We start from the raw sequence: 8,378 nt of genomic DNA on the forward strand, positions 1-8,378 counted from the left end.
TTTTGTGCTGCTCCTGGAAAAACTTCATGATCTTACAGGTGTAAACTCAGTCATTTCTCCCAGCAATCCCATGTAATGGTAGTGAGATCTCCCCTGATATCCACCTATACTCAATAACAAGGTCACATATCCTGCCTGGGAGAGTACTGGTGAGGGAGAAAGGACAAGGAAAATGACACAGGCAAGGAAAACAAAGTGCTTCTCCCAATCCAATACCACTTCAAGGGCTCTATTGCTTCAAGTCCACTCAGTCACACCAAGTGCAGCAAGACACACACCTGCATGCCCTGAACAAAGGCACTCTCAGAGGTTTCCCCACCTCAAACCAACCTTACTTGATTATTGCCAGTGTGGACTTGCTAACATTTGTAATCCCAGCACCTCTGTTAAGTACTTGTGTAGTTATCATTCCACAGCTAAAAGATGGGGAAAAGAATCTTTTCCCTTAGCACTGCATAGACCATCCCAGGGAGATGCACACAGCAGGGAACCATCTGCCTGCCCTGGTGGTATTTGTTTGCTCCAAACACCATCAATGACATTTCACTGTCACAAAGTGAAAAAAACCCAGGAGCTGAGACTAGGCAGGTATGGTGGGAGACTATACCATGCCAGAATGCCCAAGTGCAAGGTGGGAAGTTTAAGCAGAGGAGGTTTGAACTCCTAGGTCATGTTACACATTTCAAGGACATGCCTTGTCCCTGTTTACGCCAGCAACATCTACTCCTGGACACACAATCCAGGTCCTCTGCTACCATGCTGTCTTGCAGGTTATCAACTAAGCAGCCCAACAACCAACTTAAGCACACTTTACTGCCCACTACCTTCATGTAACCTCATATTTGGGGGTAACAGAGGGCATTTATGGACACTGACTATCAGCAATGCAGATGGTGCTTATATCAAAAGCACTTACACTGCAGCCAGTGTAAGCAATGTAGTTGGTTTTAAACAACCACTCCTGACTTCAGATCATTAGAACTGCCATTTGAAGTGGCAGGTGGGATCTTCTACACCTGCTGATGTAGGTTCAGATAAAATGTTCACATTGCACTGTTCAGAAAATTAAAAAAAAATCTGGAAACTGAATATGATCCAGGTTTTGCTATGAATGGAATAAATAACAAGCAACCTAAGTTTTGTGCAAAGGATTTTATGGACACAAATATTTGCAATTAAAAAATTTAAAGAAAACACTTTGGTGTTTTTATGTAAACATTCCCCTGCTGCCTTGGAAATATTGACACAGCAACAGTGCACTGAGACGTTGCAGAAAATAAAGTATTCTTTAAAATAAAGAAAGAGCTACAACCACACCAAAAAAGGGAAAAGTACTTATTGAATTATTTCAAGATTACAAATAGATATAAACATGTTCCTGCTATTTAAATCCCTGCTGCTCTTTTGCTGATTGCCCAGTAAACTGCTAAACTGCACCAATGCCAGGTGGTTTTGATGAGACTTTCCAGGTGAAGAAAAAAAAATCCTGGACCTAGAAGATTTTATGGATCAAAGTGTCCTTTATTGGGTTGGGCTGAGGCATGCTAAACTTCACGATAGGGTAAAAACCAAACCTGGGTACCAAAACAAGAGGGGAAAATAAGATCTTTATCGTTTCTCCAGCCAAGTTTTCAGACACGTAATCTCTTTGTAGGAAGAGTTACCAAAAGCACTCCCACAGACGCTATCAATTGTTGCAGTCCCTGTTAAGCCTATGACCTGAAAAGAAGTTTGGTAACTTCACCAGGCAACACCTCCACCAACACCAAGGCTGTTAAAACTGACTCACATCCCTTCCCTCGATAGTTACAACAGTCTTGGGGGCTTTGGGGTTTGATTTTACCAGAGGAGTGGACAGAAAAAAATGCTGCCAATGCCACTAGCTTCTCAAAACCACACAAGCCTTGCAGGCAAATGGGGAGCCTCCTGTGTGCTCTCCACCCAGCCACACTCAGACACTCTCTGACTTCCTTCATGCTAGACCACACAACCTGGCAGAACTACCCACACAGAGTGAAAGGCTCTGTACATACGGACAGGCTGATCAGACGCTGCCCTCAGAAGATGTCTGCTGTGCTCACCAGATTTTTATAAAGAAGATAACCAAGTTGGTACAATGATTCAAGACAGCAGAAGATTGGAAAGCAATGTTTGAAGCTTAAATTGGAAGTCACACTGAGAAGATCTCATCAGAAGTTGGAAGTAGTTTTGGTCAACTGAAGTTGCAACAGGCTACCTCATGTGAAACACTCTGCTGCCACCTTATCTTTAAAGACACATCATTGTACTAATAAGGCCAGAGGAGTAGTAACAGCCTTGTCTTTTCAGATGCTTTAAATACCTCAAACTGAACTGCTGCACACAGGTGGAAGTTAGAAATCCCAGTTATTTGACTACTTCTGTTACAGCTCAACTCTGAACTCCCCAAGCATGTCAGCTTACTGAAAGAACTACGTATTTTAGTCTTATCCCTACATTGCAACTTGTTTTGTGTTTTGTCAGAATCACACTGCATTAGTTTTGATTTGTTCTTTGCAATAACAATGCATATAAGTCCAGAACATGAAAAAGCACATCTGTGGGGGAAAAAAAGTTATCCTGCTAGAAATCCCTAAAAATAAACTTATTTGAAATTACTCCTCAAAAGTAATTCTAGTTAACTGAGAGAAAACTGGTTTTCCATAAGCTGCTGGTCCTCCCATACAAGTAAATTCCCACACACTTCACAAATATTCCCAACTGGAAATTCCATCAGTCTTAGTGAAAAGCTTTGCATCACCTTTGCACAAATGCTCAAAATCTTTAGAGCAAAGCATAAGAAATTTCAACTATACCAAAGACATCCCCCATGCTATGAAATAGCCCTTAGAGAAATAGTATTTGTAGAAAAATAACTCCCTATGTGTCACTGGTTTCCACTGCAGATCACAGTTACTCCGAGAGGAACAGAATCATGGTTCAATCCCAAACCTCTCTCCAAGTGTGTGCTCTATCCTCACATATCACTTAATTAAAGTGTTATCCCCAGTGTCAAGGATAGAGCCAAATCCATGCAGTAACTTAACTGCTGAAATTTGAAGAAATCCCTTGAAGTCCAACATTTTAATGAGAAACTAGTGTAGAAGGAGATTTCCTGCAGAATCTTACAGCACAGCAATGAGAGGCAAAGCACACATGCAACAATAAACCCTAATGCAAGGATGCACAAGTACCACAGTGAAATTAGAGGGCGGCTCAGAGTGAGGAAGAAAAACAGCAGAGGGGAGGAGGTCCCATACATTGCAAAACATCACTGCCAATGACATGAAACACAACTTCATTATGAAAGCAGGCAGTGACTTTAAAGCAGCCACTGACACTGCAGAGCAAGGTAGAGCTCTGGCAATTCTCTACAGCAGATAGGGAAGACAGGGTGGTCCAACCCAGAACCAGCAGCAACCAGGAGACTGGGTGGTGACAGTGCCAGGAAGGGCACCAGACTGTATGAAAATTGGAGAGAGTAACAAACAAACCCAAAACATTCTTGGCAGAAGGACTCAGCAAAGAACATTAGGAAGTGTTTTAGACTCCGGCTGGCTATGCTGCTTTCAAAGCAGACACAAAAACCAAAACTTGCTGCTTTGTGGCTCTGAGTCTGTAGGTTAAGACCCACACTTGTATAACTCTTAAGGGAGGCAGATGAGACCAGTTTTTGCTCACTCTTCCTCACTCCACATCCACCTCTTCCCAGACCTCTCCTCAAATCCTGACACTACAGCCCTTGCTCAGGCAGAGATCCCTGCAGTGATGGAGCAGCCATGTGGTTCATGTAGCAATGATGGTAACAAACACAGCACAGACCAGTGAGTAACCAGGTTCTGATTTCTTAAAACCGGAGGACAAGGGAAAAATAGCATGAGTGATCAGATGATTGAGCTTAAGCCCCTTCCTGAAAACAAAAAGTACTTTTGTAATGTGTAAAAGTGGTCGATATTCTACTGTATCAAATGCAAGAATCTCAGCGTTCACTAGATCAGTTTTGGAGACTATTAAGTATTTTAGTACAGAGGCTATTTCATTTTCAAGGCCCAATATGTGCATCACTGTCTCAAAAACTGGCAGATGAATAAGCTATGACAACTACAGCTACACTATGAAGTCTTTATGCAAAATCTTGGAAGAAAATTCCAAAGATTAATTTTCACTTGTTAATTAAAATTCAGTTGCACTTTAATAACTGAAAACCAGAAATTGTGTAAAAAGTCAGGTGATAAAGTGAATACAAAAGCAAAGTGGCAATACAAGAACAAGGGAGGAAAAAACCCGGTAAGATTAAGAATAGCATTTAAATATAAAAATTTATTTAGGTGAAGTCACAAACAGTTTGATATCAATTTACAAACACTTTATGTTATGCATATTATTGGAAATATTGAGAAAGGGAGAGGACATAAGGGCAGCTTTTTCCTGAAACAACTAAAGGCAAACCCTTACCATCATGTGCATTACTGGATCATAGTATTACCTCGACCATACCCCTTAGTATGCAAGGAAAAAGGAGAACAAAACAAAATACTGAGATGCAGAATGAAAACTGTGAATCAGTGAAAAAGATTTTCATGAACACCAGACTACAAAGGTCTAGTCTGATAGTCATGATTCTAAGTAATCTACTAGGATAAAAACAAAATTATAACTTAGGTAAATCATTATAATTGATGAAGAATTTTGTAATGCACAACTGGGCTATCTGACAATGACAGTAATGGTTAATGCAGAACAATGGAAAGAGGATACTGAGCCTAACAGAATAATTCTGTTGACAACCTGAGTTATTATCCCAAGTGTATGATACTTTTCTGAGTGAAATACACATTTATGTTGCAGATACTCTCAATGAAATGGCAAAAGTAACAGCTGTAACAAGACAAGTTATGATTTATTTTTTTAAACAAATATAATACAAAGGGTTTTGAAGTGTCCGGTTGTGATCTGCAAAGATCCAGGATTGCACACAGGTTTAGTCAAATGAGAAGGTCTAATCTGCGCATTAAATTGGCTTTTACTTTCAAAGCAGTATTTTAGGGCAGGATTCTCCTCCGGGAGAGTGTTCCTGACCTCATTCAACCAGTGTTCAATTTATTCACCTTCCTGAATCTTTGCCCTCTTTGGATAGTCTGTGACAAGTGCTGCGCTGCAGGAATTCCTGTTTTCCAGCAAACTGGCTTGCTCTGCAGGTTTGTAGTCCATTGTTACAATTGCTGATTGGGTAAAATGAATTTCCTACGTCTTCTCTAGCACAGCTTGCAACGCAACAGAAGCAGAGGTAAAAGAATGCACTAGAATACCAGAGCTCCACTTAAACACCAACGGAGTCAGGCTGTTGGCACCAATAAGAAATTCTGTATTTAACAAATCTGCAAATATTTAAGATCCAAAGTTATTCAGTTTTATAAATAAACTCACCCACTTAGTCTGACTCCTATCCCAACTGGTCTTCTGTTTTCATGGAGTCTGGGGAAAAAAAAGAGTTGTCTGAAGTTATACACACAGACATAAATTTGCAGGAATGACTCTCAGCTATCCTACACACACACCAATTATCGCACTCAAACTACAACTAGGATTTCTCACTTTGCTCTTTCCATGTAATGCAAAGTTACAGCTCTTCACCAGTGCCTTAGAAAGGACAGCTGTGTTCAGACACAATGCTTTCTACACTTTGACTTAATTTCTATTGTTTAACCCGCTGTGAAAATGCAGAATTAGAGATACAGGCACTAAACTAAATGATGCTGAAATTCAAGGAATCTTGGACTAAAAGGGGGAATGAAATCCAGTCAGGCTGCCTAACACTATCCCTCAAAACTACAAAAAGAAAATAAGTTCAAAACAACAGCCTGGTAAAAAAGGTTTTTGTAAAACACCTCCTCTTCCTCTTGACAGTGTGAATGTTGAAAAGCTTAGGTTCTGTCCAAAGTCTTGAGGCCATAAAAAGGTATTCTCTCCCATTTTAATTCCCCAGTTCTTTTGCCCAAGTGATGTCACATCTTATTTTGCTGAAGTAGTTTTACACAACGTAAAGAGAGCTTGCAATGAGCTGGGGAGATATGGGGAAACACACAGGTCACCTCCAAGAAAATATTTCCTTGCTGTGGCCAATGACAAATTCATGCTTTATCCTAGGCCTCATCTACATTTGACAGCTGCCTAAACCATCATTTCATTTAAGGACATTTTTAAACAGTTATAAGAGACTATATGCTACCAATTAAAAACTGCTCTAATAACAGAAAGGTGGCTGAAACCACAACAGTTAATTGCCCAAGTTTTACTTTTTCATTGTGCTGCTAAAGTACTACTCATTTTACAAACATTAAACCTTTGATATTTTGTAAGAGTTAAAATAAACATGTTTATTTTTTTCTTTACACTTTCTGGGGGAAAAATACAACAATGCCACTGATAAAAATCAACTAGGAAGTTTCCATGAAATCAAAGGGGATTGAGACCCCCGGTGCCTCAGCAGAACACCCAGCAAAGCTCAGCACTGACAGACCAGCTGCTGTGGAAGAAGTTACAAGAGTGGTTAACATGACAAGATGAAGGTCCAGTCTCACATGAGATGAAAACCATAAGCCATTGCCCATCTGGTGCTCACATAAGATCTGCAGGAAAAACAAGAACTGAGCTGTTCACCTTGAGAATGGAGAAATGTAAACAGACATATCAGAAAAAGCTGCAGAACACAGAGCATCAACCACAGAAGGTGCAAGGCCAGCAGGCCTGGGTTTATCTATCTTACTGTGTGGTGTTTGTTCCCCTTCTTTGTCACAGGTTGGCCTAGAGAAGTTACTTTTGATATGTACCAAAGGCAAGACTTGGTGTGATACACCAAGCACTTTCAGATGCCTTGAAAAGGGACCAGGCTAACATGAGTCAAAGCAAAGAACTTAGTCCCCCTGTGCTGGCAATCCCGGACAAGCACAGCATCTGCTAAAGCAACAAAAATTCTTATGGAAGGCAAAAGTTCTTTCTACAGTTGTAAAAAATAACTGGGTAGAAATAAACATAGCAAACATAACAGAATCTCTCTGTCACTATTCAGCTGGCATGAAGCTCAACATTCAGCATTCAGCTAAATTTTTTGGGCTGGGGATCTGGCAGACTGCAGTCACCAGTGTAAGAGAAGCAGCACAACCCCTAATATAGACAGGCAGCCGGCTGTGGAGCTCAGCATCATGCCTCAGGCAGGAGAAAGGGCAGACCTGCCTGCATCCACCACAGGTTATACCAATTCATACAGTGAGGCCTGTACTGAAAGCAAACCAAGTACACAAAATCCCTCCTACTTCTCCTAATCACACTCATCATCTTTTCCCAAAAAACAGGCTCTAACTTATGGATTAAATCTAGTGAGCCCCAAAACAGGTTTAATCTTCAAATCGTGGTGAATTTGCACACTGTGGGCATTCTTATTGAAGTTTATCTTTATTCATATCAATTTTTTGCCATCCCATGCTGTCTGCAACCGCCCACATGCTCCCATAGTAACAGGAGAGTCTGTACTCTATGCCTTACATAAAGATAACTGTATTGCTGAGAAAGTTGATTTTTAAAGACAACTCAGAGGAAAAGAACAAAACCACAGAACATTTTTAGTCTAATGTCTTCAGGAAAATGCAAAAAATACACCAGAAGAAGGAATTAGTGGAGTTCCTATTTTCTGGTGGCTGGAGCAATAAATGCTCAAACATTTGCTCAGAGCATCCATCCGCATGCACACTTCTCACGGTGGCCAGCTGGGCACCCGTGATACCGTGTCCCTATGGTCAACACGAGCAAAGGGTCAGGGCCATGAGATGAGAGCTGCCGACCAAACAAGGGCACCCTAACTGCCCCTTTCTCCTCTTCCCATCCGAGGGAGCGCCATGCCTGGCCAGCGGAGCAGAGAAACACGCGGCCATCGGCCCATCACACCTGGCTTTTCTCCTCCTCCTTGGGGCTCTGGCCAGGCTGTGGCGGCTGGGCCGGCGAGGCCTGTGTCTCGCTGTCAGTACGCAGACGTCGGGGGACAAGCGACTTGAGGGGCGCCATCCACTTCATCCACAGGTCCAAGTCGACGTCGCCCCAGGGCAGCGAGGGGTTCTTGGCCGCCCGCCGCCGGAAATCCTCATCGTAGTTCATCCAGGAGGTGCCCCCGTAGGTGGCGTGCAGCTTGCGGATGGTGTCCAGGTACTTGAACATGGCTCCGCAGCGCGCCGGGTGCTTCTCGCACAGCACGCTGGCGTACACCAGGAAGGCCGAGACCCACTGGTCCAGCGTGTCCCCCGGGCGCGGGCCGTGCTCGGGGGCCAGCTCTGTGTGGAGCAAGGAAAAGAGGTCAATGAACTCCCCCC

The 8,378-nt window shown here is 42.3% G+C and overlaps 1 long non-coding RNA gene across 1 annotated transcript; it reads right to left on the bottom strand.

Moving 5' to 3' along the window:
- Positions 1 to 4,306: 4,306 nt before the first annotated feature.
- Positions 4,307 to 8,372, bottom strand: LOC102040160. The gene is made up of 3 exons (XR_265416.1): positions 7,960 to 8,372; positions 5,446 to 5,493; positions 4,307 to 5,359 (listed from the first exon to the last, which is right to left on the bottom strand). It is a non-coding gene; the product is annotated as an uncharacterized LOC102040160 (long non-coding RNA).
- Positions 8,373 to 8,378: the final 6 nt, after the last annotated feature.

This window comes from Geospiza fortis, unplaced genomic scaffold, assembly GCF_000277835.1.
Source record: "Geospiza fortis unplaced genomic scaffold, GeoFor_1.0 scaffold50, whole genome shotgun sequence".
Classification (NCBI taxonomy): Eukaryota; Metazoa; Chordata; class Aves; order Passeriformes; family Thraupidae; genus Geospiza; species Geospiza fortis.